Source organism: Vanessa cardui, chromosome 28 (assembly GCF_905220365.1).
Source record: "Vanessa cardui chromosome 28, ilVanCard2.1, whole genome shotgun sequence".
NCBI lineage: Eukaryota > Metazoa > Arthropoda > Insecta > Lepidoptera > Nymphalidae > Vanessa > Vanessa cardui.
In genome coordinates this window covers 7141136-7159415 of record NC_061150.1, presented here as the reverse complement: position 1 = coordinate 7159415, position 18280 = coordinate 7141136, and the positions used below count along the sequence as shown (strand labels likewise).

Below are 18280 nucleotides of genomic sequence, written 5' to 3'. Positions count from 1 at the left end.
ACGCACCCTTCAAACTGGAACACAACAATACTGAGTACTGTTGTTTGGCGGAAGAATATCTGATGAGTGGGTGGCACCTACCCAGGCGGGCTAACACAAAGCCCTACCACCAAGTAATATGGTTGTGGAAAATCAGAAGTAACGATACCACAAACACCCAGACCAAAGACAACATAGAATGACCTTTTTCTACATTGACCCGGCCGGGATTTAAACCCGGGACCTCGGAGTAGCGTACCCATGCAAACCGGTGTTCACACTCGACCATGGAAGTCGTCATAGTTTAGTTCAACGTTACGGGGTCTAATAAGCCCCGAATCGGTATTATAATAGTAATCATACGAGGTCATAAACTACGGCAGTGAACTGAATATAATTATTTATTAATTAATATCTCAATTGTATTCAATAATATAATATTTGACATGTTTAAATATCAATTATGTTTTATTTTAGGGATATTAAAATTACTAATTATTTATTCGGGAAAAGCAGCAGGGATTACGTCGTAAAATAAACTTATGGACCTTAAAAGCCATTAATGTGATATATTTATGAACACAACGACGTCACATCGAGAATTAACTGATATTATTTCTTTGATTATTTCTTGTCCTTCTTATAATCTACGAAATTATGCCTGATTTTCAAAATAATAATGATAAAATACAGTGAATCTAGTATCAGTACAATTACAAAAACACTACATAGTATAAAACAAAGTCGCTTTCTCTGTCTCTATATAACTATGTATGCTTAAATCTTTAAAACTACGCAACGGATTTTGATGAGGTTTTTTTAATAGATAGTGTGATTTGAGACAAAGGTTTTTGTATATAATACACGGAAAATATAGTAAAGAAACATTGATAATTTTATAAGTTTGTAATGTGATGTCGTAAGTAAACAAATTCTGTAGTATATTTAGTATCAGTATTACACCCGTGCGAAGCCGGGTCGGGTCGCTAATTAAACAATAAAACAATTACTTTACGAATTTTAAAATACAATAAATAATAATATGTATTTATCAATGATAATTTAAAAGTAAGAAAATAAAAAAAAATACATTTCTCCTTTTTTAACATTATATAAATTTGAATCAATCAATTATTGAATTTAAACACAAAATCACAAATAAAACCGCGTCAGACAACTAGTTTTCCAAACAGCAGAAAGTTAATGATTCGGCACATAGTTATTTATCTTATTATACTTCGGACGCCCGGCAAATGGACTAAAACGACGTACTATTTTAATAACACATCTAAAGAAGTATAACTACAAATCTTACTCATTTTTCATTTCACCAAATCAAAACAACAACAACAACAAAAACAGCCTGTAAATTCCCACTGCTGGGCTAAAGGCCTCCTCTCCCTTTGAGGTGAAGGTTTGGAACATATTCCACCACGCTATTCCAATGCGGGTTGGTGGAATACACATGTGGCAGAATTTCTATGAAATTTGTCACATGCAGGTTTCCTCACGATGTTTTCCTTCACCGCTGAGCACGAGATGAATTATAAAGACAAATTAAGCACATGAATCAGCGGGGCTTGCCTGGGTTTGAACCCGCAATCATCGGTTATGATGCACGCGTTCTAACCACTGGGCCATCTCGACTCTCAATCAAATCAAATCAAATTAAACTTTATTCAAGTAGGCCTTTGCAAGCACTTTTGAGTCGCCATTTTACAATTAGAGCTACCACCGGTTCAGAAAGTAGATTCTACCGAGAAGAACCGGCAAGAAACTCAGTACTTACTCGTTTTCAACATAACAAAAACCGTCATGTTAGTTAAACACAATTACATACATATGTATGTAATTTATCCTGCCTGGAAGTCAACAAGTATTAATTCCACGCTTTTTTAAATTGTTAAATACACCTAATACGTAGATCATATATAGTGAAAGAAACGTCCCAACTCGTTTATCCCTTGCCACGATTCACAAACAGATAAAAAATAATTATATAAACAAACATCACCTGTCACGAGTGACATTGACAGTTTAATAAACCACAGATAAAAAACGCTTCGGAATGCAAATAAGAAAAGTAATAGAATTTCGAATATAAATTCAACATGCGTTAAATGTTTAAACAAATTTAAATGGTAATTTATTTAAACATTATTGCTTTAGTTTAAAGTCGATTCGGTGCTAGAATGTTTTAAATGTTAATACAAACTATTGATAAATATATTATGTCGCCGTGTTATAGTAATTGCTTTACAATCTTGACACTTTCTATTGAATTTTTACGTGTTATAATCATTATAGTATAAAACAAAGTCGCTAACCGCTGTCTGTCCCTATGTGTACTTAGATCTTTGAAATAACGCAACGGATTTGGATGCGGTTTTTTTTAATATATAGAGTGATTCGAGAGGAAGGTTTTTGTATATAATACATATACAATATAGTAAAGAAACACTGATAATTTTAAAAGGTTCTTATGCGATTTCATAACTAAAAAAATGTAGAAGAAGAAATATTAGATTATATCCATTATGGAACGCTTAGATATTTTCGATAATAAGAAGAAATTTAAAAATAAAATATTAATTATAAATACTCAAGATTGTTTAGTATAGATAGTTTACTTATGTTCTTATCTTTATCTTAATTTATTGTTGTTATATAATGGTTTTTAATTAGCTTTTTTTACCTTCTGTTTGTTGTCGCTTAACTTTTATTTTGTGCATGCTGTAAGTAAGATACCACTAGTATTATTTTTTATTCATGTATCTGGAATATTTATAGTGCGTATTTTGTTGGTGATCTAATAAATAAATAAATAAATAAACGCTTTGTGGAGAGGAGTGTAGAGGCGCGCCTTCGTGCGTTCATACATCTATAACGCTATCGTTGTCGCCATTTTGAAATTCAACAAATGTCAAAAGTCAATGATGAATGAGATGGCGTCACACGACAAATTAACGTGAGTGTAAATTGCATCGGATAGTGATGTGCGTTCTATCGATACAGCTATCGATAGTTTCATTTAATTAATTTATTTATTTATAACATTTTTGAATTATTAATAGTGTTTTGATTTAAAGGGTGACCAGCGATGATGAAAGTCGCGTTATCTATCCTCGGACAAGTGTTGGCTGCACTACTAAGTTTAAATGAACAGGGTAACTTTAATATATAATAAATAATTTCTTATGCGCACTGCTACTACAAAAATATACCTTACTAGCGACCAGGCTTCGCACGGATGCAAAGCTCATACAGAATATAGTAGAAATTATCACTGTTTTTTTATGACATAGTGGGCAAACGAGCAGGAGGCTCACCTGATGGAATGATGGACATCTGCAACACCGGGGGCTTGCAGGTGAGTTGCCGGCCTTTAAAGAAGGAGTACGCTCTTACTTACTATATTGTTTCCTTACTTACTATATTGTTCACGTATATACACAAAAACCTTCCTCTCGAATTATCCTATTTAATAAAAAAAACCGCATCAAAATTAGTTGCATAATTTCAAAGATCTAAGCGTACATAAGGACAGATAGTAAGCGACTTTGTTTCATACTATGTCATGATTTAAGACTATTTATATCCAGCAAAGCGTGAATATACAAAATCGGTAGATCTGATGCATGTTTGAAAATCCCATACAGTTATTCTACCGTGAAAAAATGCTTTAGAGAACCATTAAAAGATTCGTGTTGGCCGAGACGAGCGAGGCAAACGAACACAGTCCGAGTAAGAAAACCTCCGTCAGTTTTCAAATACATTCCTTTATCAAGTATTAAGTTCTTAGTACCTTTTGAATCTAAACATCGAATCATCGCGACGCAATACGTCATTCTCGATCGGTAAAGCAGATTATCGCTCATACTGAGCACGCGAAAATAGATCTTAAGGTGACTAACCTTTTCTTACGCCGACTGTACATGAATATAGTACGACACAACTTAGATATAGCATCGGCAAAGTCAATAAAACCGATCACTGCCGATTCACACTACCCACAGAATTAGTGCCTTATCGCGCCACTGGACGCTATTCGTCGCTATAGATTCTCGCGTCAGTTCGACCCGAGACAGCGAGTGCGTGTAAATCGACGCGTCAAATTGACGAATATATTAGGTCATATGATATTACAAGTTATTACGTTTGTGTAAAGATCATATTCGCATGAGAAATAAATATCGATAATTTGGGATCGCGTACATAATTCGAATGTGATCGGTTTTACGAATTTTGCCGACGTTACATCTTAACAATTAAATATCAATAATAAAACTGATACTAAAGTCTGGTGTAACTCAAAACAAAAACAAAAATTTAAATAATATTCGAGTGGAGATCACCCAGTGGTTAGAACGCGTGCATCTTAACCGATGATTGCGGGCTCAAACCCAGGCAAGCACCGCTGATTCGTGTGCTTAATTTGTTTTTATAATTCATCTCGTGCTCAGCGGTGAAGGAAAACATCGTGAGGAAACGTGTGTACTCCACTAACCCGCATTGGAATAGCGTGGTGGAATATGTTCCAAACCTTCTCGGAGAGGAGGCCTTTAGCCCAGCAGTGGGAATTTACAGGCTGTTGTTGTTTGTTGTTGTAAATAATATTCAATAATATCGTATAAAATTGGAGGCGTAAAATGTTTTCTGATCTTTTCTCTCTAATGGTACAGTAGGGAGTGTGAAAGAGATGCAAATAGCGTTCGTTTTTTAAAAATCTTTTCTTCATTGGCACAGATTAAAATACTTGATAGATTGCGTGTGATGAGGGATTATTATGGCGCACATCGCAGCGTATTGTGACCAATTAGTGCTCTCATTAGCCCTATACAAACAGTCAGGCTGCATACCGAGATAGTTACACATAGTGATGTGCTTCAGTTATTTTATTTTATTTTATTTTATTTTATTTATTTAATCGATACACCACAGTATTTGAAATATAACACTTAAAACAAGAATACAGAAAAAAGACACATACAACTTCAAACACTTAATAGGTATATACAGCATTAATAGTTACGTTAGCCTCCAGTAACAATTTTTAACTATACTGTATTCAATAAATACTGCAGACTGCAATAATAACACGCTTATTAATTATTTAACATTTAGACAATTGATAAAAAAATAAAAAATAAATGAAGTAGAAAACGAATACTAAATACACACAATTGACAATATAGGATTCTTAGAGATAATACCATAAATTCACAAAATTAAGCAAAATATAACAGTTTAAAAACAACAACAATAAAGATATCCCAATCACAATAACGCTCCCAACATTAATTTTTTGCGAAATATAGGTAGTGAGTCGTGAAAAATGTCAATGCCATTACTGTTAACATTATTATATAAGTTTATGAGGTGGTTGAGTGGAGAGTATTTACCTATGTTTGTTTTGGAAATTCGAGAGGAGAAAAGTTTTTTTAGAGGTTGCCTAGGTGCAGTACGTGGTACTGCTATGTTAATATCTTGTAGTAGATCTGTTGCATCCAAGTGGTTGTTTAATAGTTTATAGAGAGTAATTAGAGAGGCAATTTCGCGGCGTTTTTCTAGAGTGCACAGTCCAAAATATTTTAAACGTGATTCATAGTCGGCCCTATAAGGGCAACTGTTATTTCTACTAGCTAGTAATTTAGTAAATTTGTGTTGTATGCGTTCCAACCGTTCAATGTAAAGCTTATAGTGTGGATTCCACACTACAACCGCATATTCTAAAGCACTACGTATAAACGAATTGTACAAAGTTATGATAGTTGCCGGTCTCTTAAAATCATTGCAGTTACGTCTGACAAAACCGAAGTTTTTCCAGGCCTTTGTGGCAATATAATTTATGTGGGTGTTAAATTTAAGTTTGGCATCGATCATAACACCTAAATCACGAACAACCGAAACTTCCCTGAGCGGTTTGCCCTGTAAACTATAATGGTGTCTTATTATGTTTTTGTTTCGCGTAAACTTAATAAACTGGCACTTATCGACATTTAGTTCCATTTCGTTCAAATCGCACCATTTTTGTATGGAGTTTAGATCGTCTTGGAGCAATTTGCAATCATTCATGGATGTTATAGACCGGTAAATTTTTAAATCGTCAGCAAAGATAGAACATTTGCTGTTCTTGATACAGTGTGCAATGTCATTGATAAAGATGATAAATAATATTGGGCCTAGGTGTGATCCCTGTGGAACACCAGAGGTCGCAATAAACTCGTGAGATTTGTAACCACCGAGTGTAACTCTCTGTATTCGATCAGATAAGTACGATCGGAACCAAGATAGCAGGGGGTCATGAATACCGTATAAACTAAGCTTGTTAATTAAGATTTTGTGATTAACTTTGTCAAACGCGCTACTGAAGTCGGTATAAATCGAGTTATCGATAAAAGATTACGAAATTCTAAATTTAAATTATCCTGAGAAATTTTCGAGTGTGCATGGATTAGTTACTCTTTCAAGCAAATAATATTGAATGGATTTGAATGAAATAATTAATAAAGATGATTATTATGAGTTCTGTGGATACCGGTTTTTATGAGTACGCACCGAGTCCTGGGTTCGATTCCCGGCCGCGTCGGTGTCGAAAATGTTCTTTAGTTTTTTACTTCATGTTGTCTCGGGTCTGCGTGTTTGTGGTATCGTTACTTCTGATTTTCCACAACACAAGTGCTTTAGCTACTTACATTGGATCAGAGTAATGTATGTTATATTGTTCAATATATAATATATAAACTTAAGCTATACTACATATATCGCAGCATCAATTAACTTCAGAGATTTGATTCTGGATAGCTAGTGAGGTCTTTGTCAAGTTAAAAAAAAATGACAGCTGTCAAGAAACACATGACAAATGGTATCGTGACTTATGAAATATTGTAAATATCAATATACGAATCTAGCTATAGGTTTGCTGTATTATTTCGTGTATATGTATGACGAAGACGATGATTCCGAACCAAACTATCTATTGAGTTATCACGTTTTTTAGCTTCTTTCAAAATTTGTCAAAAATGCAACTTCAAAAATTTATTTAGAAAAAAGTATCAATTAAAATTTATTTTTTCTTTTGTTTTATAAAAACAATTAAACACTGGATATTTGTCAATATTTAAATAATAACTATCGGTCCAAATTTAAAAATGCCAGACGAACAGACGAATTTATTTTAATATATTTTTGAATTTTTTTTTCCTCAAAAATGCCTTAAAAACTAAAAAAACCATTATGAAACTTGGCCAGCAGATTATTTTAAAAACATAACCGTTTTCTTGGCTTTCCAAAAATGTATAAAAAGAAGGAAATTATTTCAAATCAATCGAAACTTTTGGATCACTTTTTGGAACAATTTTGGATTATTCATATAGGGGTTAAAATTAGTCACCCCCATCACCTCCTAACAGATATACGTCGAGTTACCAATAACCTTGTATATCTCACCGTAAGATTACAAAATTCGTTAGATTACAATATGACGAGACAGTTTGTAATCTGTAGAAATATTGTAAGCCGTGAAATATGATGGCATAAAATCAAATAATATAAGTAGTTTCGAATTTGACTCACTTAAATTCAAAATGAAATCGCAAAATTATCGATACTAACATTCGAAATCCCTACTCCTACAGACTTCAGCGCTGCACCGCACAGATAACGCATTCAAATAGTGATGTGCATACAATCTACATAAATTATCGATTAACTCTGAGCAAATATAGATAAATTGGATGAATGTGTGTGTTGGCTAATGGTTTGAAATTATAAGATGTATGTATTATTACATAACGTGTATTGATTTTGATGCGGTTTTCACCTGTATTTAGATAGTTAATTAGGAAAAATTTAGTATAAATGAAAATTATAGTACGTATGATTTGTTGACTTTGTGGTATGACTTTGGTGGTAGGGTGGTGGTCTGTGGTACCACTCATCAGATATTCTATCACCAAACAGTAGTTATCATATTGTACTATGGTTTGAAGGGTGAGTTTGTGTAACCTAAGTTGGTAGGAATGGTTGGTTTGTCTCACGTGGTGGGCGGTGGTGACCAATTACCTGTGCCCTTATCAATTGTCCTATTTGATCGTGTCATAACAGTAACAGCCTGTAAATTTCCCACTGCTGGGCTAAGGCCTCCTCTCCCACTAAGGAGAGGGTTTGAAACATATTCCACCACGCTGTTCCATTTCACATGTGGCAGAATTTCGATGAAATTAGTCACATGCAGGTTTCCTCACGATGTTTTCCTTAACCGAGCACGAGATGAATCATAAACACAAATTAGGCACATATATATACAGGTGCCTTGGTTTGAACCCGAAATCATCGGTTAAGATGCACGCGTTCTAACCACTGGGCCATATCAGCTGTCAAAAAAGAATCAAAGGAACTTTATAAACAAAACCCTAATACCATTGAAGACTGTAAAGTATAACTCACAGTCTAGACGGGAAATAGCATCAATATTCTACACAGACCTCATTTTAGCCTGACTGTATTCGAGTTTGCTGATAAAAAAATCTATCAGAACAACTAACTTCGAAATAAATTAAACGATCTCTCTGTTGTAAACAGACTAGTCCGTCCAGTATTTTTTTATATTTTTCCGTTTATTTATATTTCCTTTGTTGCTATTTTCCGACAATAGCAATTGTCGTTATATTTCGACTTTATTTATAAATGTAAATATATATAGTTTATAACAATTATGTTCTAGTAAACAGAAATGTCATTAACACGCAAAAAGTGAAGACTAGAAAACGTCATAATTGGGACGTTTGCCTTTAGTTGTTTTACATAGTAATACGTTATAATACATCATAATTATGTAGTAATACGTTTTGCGTAATTAAAACATCTAGTTATCCCTTTTACTTACTGTTTTTATCAAGATATCCTTTTTACTTGTAACGAAATGTAAAATAAACGGTCCCCGGCGCGGCACACATTTTCTGTTGTTTAGTATGGGTATAACATATCTGCTTATTAGAATATCATTGGTTTATAATTAGTCTCGTTTTCAATTAAGGAAAACATCCTGAGAGAACCTTCTGTCCAATTTCATAGAAATTCTGCCACATGTGCATTCCACCAAACCACATTGAACAGCGTGGTGTTCCAAACCCTCTCCTTAGTGGGATAGAGGCCTAAGCCCAGCAGAGGGTAATTTACAGGCTGTTGTTATTGTTGATTGTTGTATGTAATGACGCTACGCTGTTTCAACTCTCAGTAAAAATATTAATTAAAAACGTTTATTAAGTTTATTTTAATTAACAATTCTTATTATTACTAACCTTCTTTTAATAGAATACTTTTTTAAGAAAAAACGCCTGTATTTACGTGAATTGACAGTTATTTTATGTCACTAATAAAATCTATACATATAATAAAATTGGAGTGTCTGTTTGTAATATTAAAATAGCCATTTATTACTCAATGCGTATGTATGTATACACGGTACATATACCGAAATAACATTTTTTACAATTTTTCTCTGTCCGTCTGTTTTTTCGGGCTAATCTCTGGATCGGCTGGACCGATTTTGACGGAACTTTCACTGGCTGATAACTGATATAATAAGGAGTAACTCAGGCTACAATATTTTTTTTTTGTTAAATTCAAACACGTACAAGGTCGCGGGCACAGCTAGTGTATAATAAATTGAATTCGATCAAATATACTTCACAATAAATATAGATAACATATCTTAACGTGAGTTTGTTTGCATTCTCACGGTCATATCTCCTAAATTAAATATTTAATATAACACGCAAATTTAAAAATATATTATTGAATATTAAATATGTGGTATGCTAACTATGTTAAATATGAACTAGCGACCGGCCCCGGCGTCGCACGGTTAAAATACTAATAATATAAAATATTTTTTAAAAAAAATAACACCGACTTCAAAGTGATCACTAAAAAAGGAATAAAATAATTTGATTTAAACACGTATTATTGAAATCGGCCGATCGTATGTAAACATTTCTACATTTTGTTTTTCACTCAAAATCGTCCAACTTACCGGCCATCATCACCCATAAACAATGAAGCTGTAAGAAATATTAACCATCCCTTACATCGTCAATGTGCCACCAACCTTGGGAACTGAGATGTCATATCCCTTGTGCCTGTAGTTACACTGACTCAGCCTTCAAACCGAAACACAACAATACTGAGTACTGTTATTTGGCGGTAGAATATCTGATTAGTGGGTGGTACCTACCCAGACGAGCTTGCACAAAGCCCTACCACCAAGTTAAATAAGTAAAATAGCGAAACCCAATAAATTCTAGTAACAAGATAATGTTTTGAGTTTTCTATAATCCAATTATGGTGTTATGATTTTGTTTTAATACAATAAATACGAAATGGCCGTCAAAGATAAATATACACCTAGAAATAACTTATATCTTTGATTTAAATTGCTTAATTAGTCATTAAAATGTCACACCTAACAATTTATCAATATAGAGACCCGCCCGGCTTCGCACGGGGGCATTGACATAAAATCACAGTAAAAACATCTAAAATTATCAGTGTTTCTTTACTAATTTAAACATGTTTTACATATAAAAAACCTTCTTCTCGAATCGCTTTCTCTATTAAAAAAGATTTAAGCATACATAGGGATATATGGACAGAGAAAGCGACTTTGTTTTATATTATGTAGTGATACATAGGCTAAAAAATCATACGCCATTGTTAATGTCAAATTTCTTAAAGCCCGCCAAAACATATTCTTTTTCCACAGATAATATAATATTCATCTTAGTGATCAGCTGTAAAACCGGCGCTATTTTTTACTTTCGACAATGACAGATTATTTAAAGCCCGCCAAAAGGTATTTTTTTCCACAGATAATGTTTTTTTTTTATGTTTGTGATCAGGTAAAACGAAAACCATTTGTTTTTCTCTAATGTCAGATTTTTAAAGCCCGCGAAAACTTATTTTTTTGTTCCACAGATAATAATTAAATCTTAGGGGTCCTAAGTCAAATTAGAATATTAACGACAGATGAAATAAATTATTAATGAATCGAAATATGAAGTAATTAATACAGTAAATTATAATATTAAATTATATGCTTAAGTTTTGAATCCAATCAATTAATAAAACATTATGACATGTTTAATATGTATGTTAATTATTTTTTTGAAGGCAAAAAATCGTGAGGTAATCTGCATGTTTTTTCATTATTGTGATAGTTGTCCATATCGATCGATTCAAAATATATTATATAGTGACTACAATGCAGGATCTGAAATAAGCAGCTCAACTTTTCAGCTCATAGTAGTTATATCGTGTTTGAGGTCACTGCAATGGTCATAGACCATATATATTTTCGAGATTTATGACTCATTTTTGTCATTGAAAATCAGCTTTGGGTTTTCGAAATTGGAAATGAACTTTTTTTATAAACGATTGCTTATTTTTTACATTGCTTGCCAAATCTCTTTTTTTATATTTTCAATCCATTTTCGGTGTGTAAAATTATTGTATATCTTTTTTATACTTTTATAATTGTGCCTTGTCTTAAATACAATTTTTTTTTTTCGTCTTATTTCAATTTAATTTTAGGTTTTCAACCACGGTTTAATTTGTCCTGACTGTTTTCGAGGGAGACCAGGCAACTACACAGGACATAATAAAGTACACTAGTGTCTCTCCCACACACTCATAATTCGATGGGAAGGCAATCCGACACTATCGAAAAATAATTCCCGCGCAAGAGAAAGTATGGATGCTTACCGAGAAACGATAGTGTACACCTCCAACTTCCATACTCCAGGCTGTTACTGAAAAACCTTTGACAGAAGTCAACCCAGGGTTCGGTTGCTTTATAACAGTAAAACTCGGGTACATCTACGCTTATGCTTCCCATTCACTCCTCTCAGTATAAAGGGTGCTTTATAAGGGCTTATAAAGCGGTGTCGTAAGTGTATGCGGGCTAATTCAACGATTTAATTAACAAAGGCGAAATCTTCAGCGGTTTTTTGTTTTAATTAAGTTAATAAATAAAATATTTATATTGTTTTCCAAGATGGCGGCCTATTTCCGCCATTTTGGATACCTTTACGTCATCCTTATAATTTTAGTCTTACGATATAAATAATTAATCGTTAGGTAACGAGGCATATTATCACTACTAAACTTTTCAATTGACTTTTTTTATAGGACCTACCACATGCAGATGACCATCGGATGGCAAGTGGTAAGCACTTCAATTCCTTGATTATTCCAAACAGTATAACATAGTCATATTTTTTAATAGTATTGTATTCCAGTTCAAAGGTTATTACAATGGTTATTTACAAGAGGGACATAACATGTTTATGGGTGATGGTGACCACATCATATGTCTTCAAACACCACTAGAGTTATAATTAGGATATATATGCTTATTTGTAGATCCTTATTTAGCCCGAGCGAAAGAAATTAATTATACATATATATATCTACTTTATATATTATTACATAGTATAAAATAAAGTCGCATTTTCTGTTCCTATATCCTCATTATAAATTTTTAAAACAACTCAACGGATTTTAATACGCTTTTTTTTAATAAATAGAGTGATTCGAAAGGAAGGGTTTTCTATACAAAACATGGAAAATTTAGTAAAGAAACACTGATAATTTTAGAAGCTTTTACTACGATTTCATATCATTGCAACCAAACAAAGCCAGTCGTATGAAAGGTAATTTGTTAAATATATCGTGGAGTTTTTTGAAGTCAATTAAAAATAATTCTTATTTGCTCTGGCAACATTTGAACAGACTACATAATTAACTGTGCCGTCACTTTATATATTCTGTGACATTTTATTTGGCATTGAAATCTTAATATTCTGCCAAAAAATGTTCACGATTTGCCCCCAAAAAACAAATGATACTCCGATAAATAACGTCGTAAGTGAATCTGTCAACGGCAAATTAATGTTTTCTTATAAGATTTATTTTAATTACAGAAACGTTTAATTTGTCAAGCTGTGATTTGTAAAGACATTCATTTATTTCTGTAACACGTCATAGCCCGTTTGAGTGGTCATTATAATTTAATTTTCAGAACCATTTATTTTGAGCCGAGATTGCACAGTTGTTAGAACGCAATCTTAACCGATGATTACGGGTTCAAACCCAGGCTATCACCACTATTTATGTTTATAATTCATCTCGTGATCGGTGAAGGAAAACATCGTGAGGAAGCTACATGTGCATTCAACCAACCTGCATTGAAACAATTTGGTGGAATATGTTCCAAACTTTCTCAAAGGGAGAGGAGGCCTTAGCACAGCAGTGGGAAATTTACAGGCTGTGGTCTTTGTTTATGTTTTTGTTTATTTTTATTATTTTTTTTGTTTTTATGGAATAGGTTGGCAGACGAGCATATGGGCCACCTGATGATAAGTGGTCACCATCAGCCACAAGCGCCATTTTTAAATCCATAATGAATCATAGATTCAATCAAGCTCTCGACCAATTATATCGCGTCATTTCAAGGTCAAACGTTGTTGTCTTTTGTCTCTTTTAGTCCACCGTTTGTCCGTCCTTGTACCTTTATTACTTGGTGGTAGGGCTTTGTGCAAGCCCGTCTGGGTAGGTACCACCCACTCATCAGTTACTCTACCGCTAAACAACAGTACTCAGTATTGTTGTGTTCCGGTTTGAAGGATGAGTCAGTGTAACTACAGGCACAAGGGACATAACATCTTAGTTCCCAAGGTTGGTGGCGCATTGACGATGTAAGGAATAGTTAATATTTCTTACAGCGTCATTGTCTATGGCTGATGGTGACCACTTATCATCAGGTGGCCCATATGCTCGTCCGCCAACCTATTCCATAAAAACAAAAAAAATAATAAAAATAAACAAAAACATAAACAAAGACCACAGCCTGTAAATTTCCCACTGCTGGGCTAAAGGCCTTTTCTCCCTTTGAGGAGAATGTTTGGAACATATTCCACCACGCTGTTCCAATGCGGGTTGGTGGAATACACATGTGGCAGAACTTCTTCATTTGTCACATGCAGGTTTCCTCACGATGTTTTCCTTCACCGCCGAGCACGAGATGAATTATAAACACAAATTAGGCATATATATAGTGGTGCTTGCCTGGGTTTGAACCCGCAATCATCGGTTAAGATGCACGTGTTCTAACCACTGGGCCATCTCAGCTCGATTATTTAATTTTTAGTATTTAATAATTGGTAATTATTAAATACTATATCTAAGCCAGCGTTACCTTACAAAGTACGTTTTGGGTTAAACATTTGATATTTCTTTGTATTATCTAAATAAATATATTATAAATATGAAAGTAACTCTGTCTGTCTGTAGGACAGGACGTAGGCTACTTTTTTGTCTGACACGTGATAACTAACTAGTCTAATATAATAAAATAACACTTCAAACGCTCTTATCAGTATACCCTTGATAATGAATTAAAAAAAAATGTGTATCCATATTTTTATATCTTGACCTTAATGACTAAGATTTTTTGTTAATAAAACAATTAGGAAATACCCATCATTACAAGTATAAAACAAAGTCGCTCACCGCCGTCAGTCCCTATGTATGCTTAGATCTTTGAAACGCAACGGATTTTGATGCGGTTTTTTTAATAGATAGAGTAATTTGAGATAAAGGTTTTTCTTAATAATACATATATTAAATATAACATTATCAATGTAGTATATTTAGTGTCAGTATTGCACCCGTGCGAAGCCGGAACGGATCGATATTAAAATATAATTAATAATGCATATATTCTAAGATATATATATTGAATATTTTTAAGTCATACTTTAAGCATTATATAAAGCTACTTAGTTCTCAATGATGGTAGTACATTTACGAGTTATGTAATTTATTCTTATAGCGCCAGAGTCTGTAGCTTACTCCAATCGAAGTAGGAATAAACATACCTTATATTTTATATATCTCATGCGATCTGCTAATCTTTTTTTAAATAGATTCGAGAGGAAGGTTTTTGTATATAATACACATACAATATAGTAAAGAAACACTGATAATTTCAGAAGTTTCTAATGTGATGTCGTAAATAAACAAATTCTGTAGTATATTTAGTATCAGTATTGCACCAGTGGGAAGCCGGGGCGGGTCGCTAGTTTAAAAACAAATTACTAAAATCCTTTGTTTACATAAATAACATGCATTCAAGTCTGTTTACAACACTTAAATTAATAAATTACATTAAATTTTCAATTACAAAGATAATATTCGAAAGAAATGCTATTTAAATAATTCAAAGTGAATATTTTATGCATAGATTTGATTTGTTTACGTTTTTTCCGCTAAAATGCTGAACAAACTCCGATGAATCTTATTAATCTTGTATAAGCTATCAATTAAATAAATAAATATGAGACAACATCACATACATTACTCTGATCCCAATGTAACTAACGACGGTACAAACACCCAGACCCAAGACAACATAGAAAACTAATGATAATCTGCGTCGACTCGGCCGGATCCGAACCCAGGACCTCGCAGTGGGGTACCCATGAAAACCGTTGTACACACCACTCGACCACGGAGGTCAGAATTAGTCCTTTAAGGGTTGATTTAATTAAAGTATGTACAACCCTACAACACCGAGCTTTTAAATACTCTATAAATAATATATAAAATATTAAACCGACTTCAAAATTAGAAACAGCTAGTGAACTAAAGATATATATATACCCTAAGTTGAAGTGTATCTAACTTAGATTAAAGATGATCATCTCAATACGACTTTTAGTTTTCGAGAAATTTATGAACAAACATACAAACACTTAAGAAATTAAACACACAGGCTTGGAAGCATAAATGGACCATCATACTCAAATATAATTCAATTCTAACAACTTTACATACATACATGTCGAACTGATAACCTCCTTATTTAAAAAGTCGGTTAAAACTAAATACAATCTATAATCAATATTATAAATGCAACAGTAACTCTGTCGCTCTTTCAAAGGCAAATTACTGTACCGATTTTGATTAAATTGGTTAAGCAAGTTTCACCTTCTAGGAAGAACATAGACTACTTTTTATTTAGCCAATTAAATGCGAACGAAACCGCGTTCGAGAAGTAGTTACTTAAATTAGTTACGACTAGCTTTATACGCGTTTGAATTTAATAAAAAAAAATGTTATTGTAGCCTAAGTTACTCCTTATTATATCAGTCATCTGTCAGTGAAAGTCCCGTCAAAATCGGTCCAGCCGTTCCAGGGATTAGTCAGAACAAACAAACTGAACGCCAATAATTGTAAAATATGTTATTTTGGTATATGTACCGTGTATTCATTGAGTAAAAAAGGGCTATTTTAATATTACAAACAGACACTCCAAATTTTATTATATGTATAGATAAATAAAATATAAGATGTCAACAATTAAAATCCTTATTATCAATTATTATACTGTAAATATATTAATACTAAATACTCTAGTTTATAAAAACGTCATATAAACAATAATAAAACAAATATACCGTCTAAATCTTCAAAAATTAATATATAAATAAAATACATATCCTAAAGACAGACCCTAACATATTATTATATATATATAATAAGCGATATAAAAGCTTATATTATAAGTCGTTATACGAAACGAAAGCATTCACGTTTATAGAACCTTTATATTAAAATAAAGCATGTTAATTAACACTTACCCTTTTCGAAATAAGCCAAGATATATCTCGAGTTGATATAATCACAAACACAGTATATAACACAATGAAAACAGAAATACGTGTAACTGTTATGTGTGCAGTTCACAACATTCACGAACGAAAGCTAAACGCGTACTGGTGTAAGGAATTTTGTTTTATTGAGACTTTGGGTGCGCGGTGTTGCTAGGTCTATTGTTATATTTTACCTTTTTTTAATTTACCTTTTGAAGGAGCTTTTGTTTTTTTTTTATGTGTAATTTTTAAAGTTAATATAGTTTATCCATAGAATTTGATTTATTTGTATCAATATTAATTATTATCAATTCCTATAAATGTCATCAAATCGTTTTTTTTATTGTTATAGAGGACAAAAGAATAGAAGGCTCCTGGGAAGTGATTACGACCACCCATGGACATCTGCAACACCTGGGGGCTTGCAGGTGTGTTGCCGGCCTTTAAAGGTATACACATCATTCGTTTGGCCGTGAAAGAGACAGATAGAGTTAGTTTGACATTTATAAAATTAGTGTAAAAAAAATAATTACCAATGAGACATTGTTCATATTAAATGCTTAAATAGTTTCTTTATTTTTTTAATTTATACATTAGTTCTATTTTTGAAATAAATACTACACTGTGAAGTTGTTCACATAATGGACAGTTAAGTGTCAACTGTCAAAAGGCTCAAAATAGACAACTTCACACCGTATTTTTCTTTACAATGTTTGATTTATTACATATTTAAATTGTAATTATTTATATTTGATGAGTATTATTGTACTGATAAAAAGTATCATCTAAATAATAATAGTTATTTTATTATAAATAGGTAGATTATTATTATTTTATTGTTATTTATTTCTGCATATAGAATGTTATTTAAAATATTTTTAAAAGTAGATCAGCTCACTCTTGTACACACAATATTTTTTAACCTTATAAACAATTTATTATATAACTTTCTTTTAGTATTAGGTTTTTGACAAATAATGTATAATACTATAATAAGTAGGTACTATTATATACTACAATAAATTAATAAAAATAAATTTAACAGCCATATATAAACACACACACATTTATATAAACAGTTATGATTTGGGATTATTAGAAACTAGAAATCTTGGATTAATTTAATTAGAAAGAAATAATAATTATAAATAAAAAAATAATGCCAAAAAATTTCCCTGAAATCGGGGTAATTTCTCCCCACAGCAACACGACCAATGATACCTGTATTACACACACATAGGCGATCCTTTCACAGGGCGTCGTGTTACTTCAAAGGGAGTTACAAACATACACATTAGAAAGAGACGGGTATATTAATTGACGTGCCGCTCAAACGGGTTTGGAGTTCGATTCTCGTGCTTAGGAAATGTTTCCGGGGGGGTTTCTTATGTAATTCTCTTGTTGATTAACGTTTAAAATATTTATTCTATTTACATATAAATTGTCTGTTTATTTATAGACGCTTACCTCGAAAACTGTTTTACTGTTATAGAAACAGAACAGGAAGTATTTCCTACTATATGAAGGAGGCTTAGAGTATATTCCACCACTCGTTTGGAGAGCAAATATGGCCAATATGGGTCACA

General features: G+C 32.7%; 1 protein-coding gene across 1 annotated transcript in view; it reads right to left on the bottom strand.

Moving 5' to 3' along the window:
• LOC124541518 (protein slit) overlaps nt 1-16802 on the bottom strand; it is a 152163-nt gene extending 135361 nt beyond the window's left edge. The window contains exon 1 of the mRNA XM_047119434.1: nt 16683-16802. The gene's annotated coding sequence lies outside the window, so the exon portion shown is untranslated. The remainder of the gene's footprint in view (nt 1-16682) is intronic.
• Between the last annotated feature and the right edge of the window lie 1478 nt (nt 16803-18280).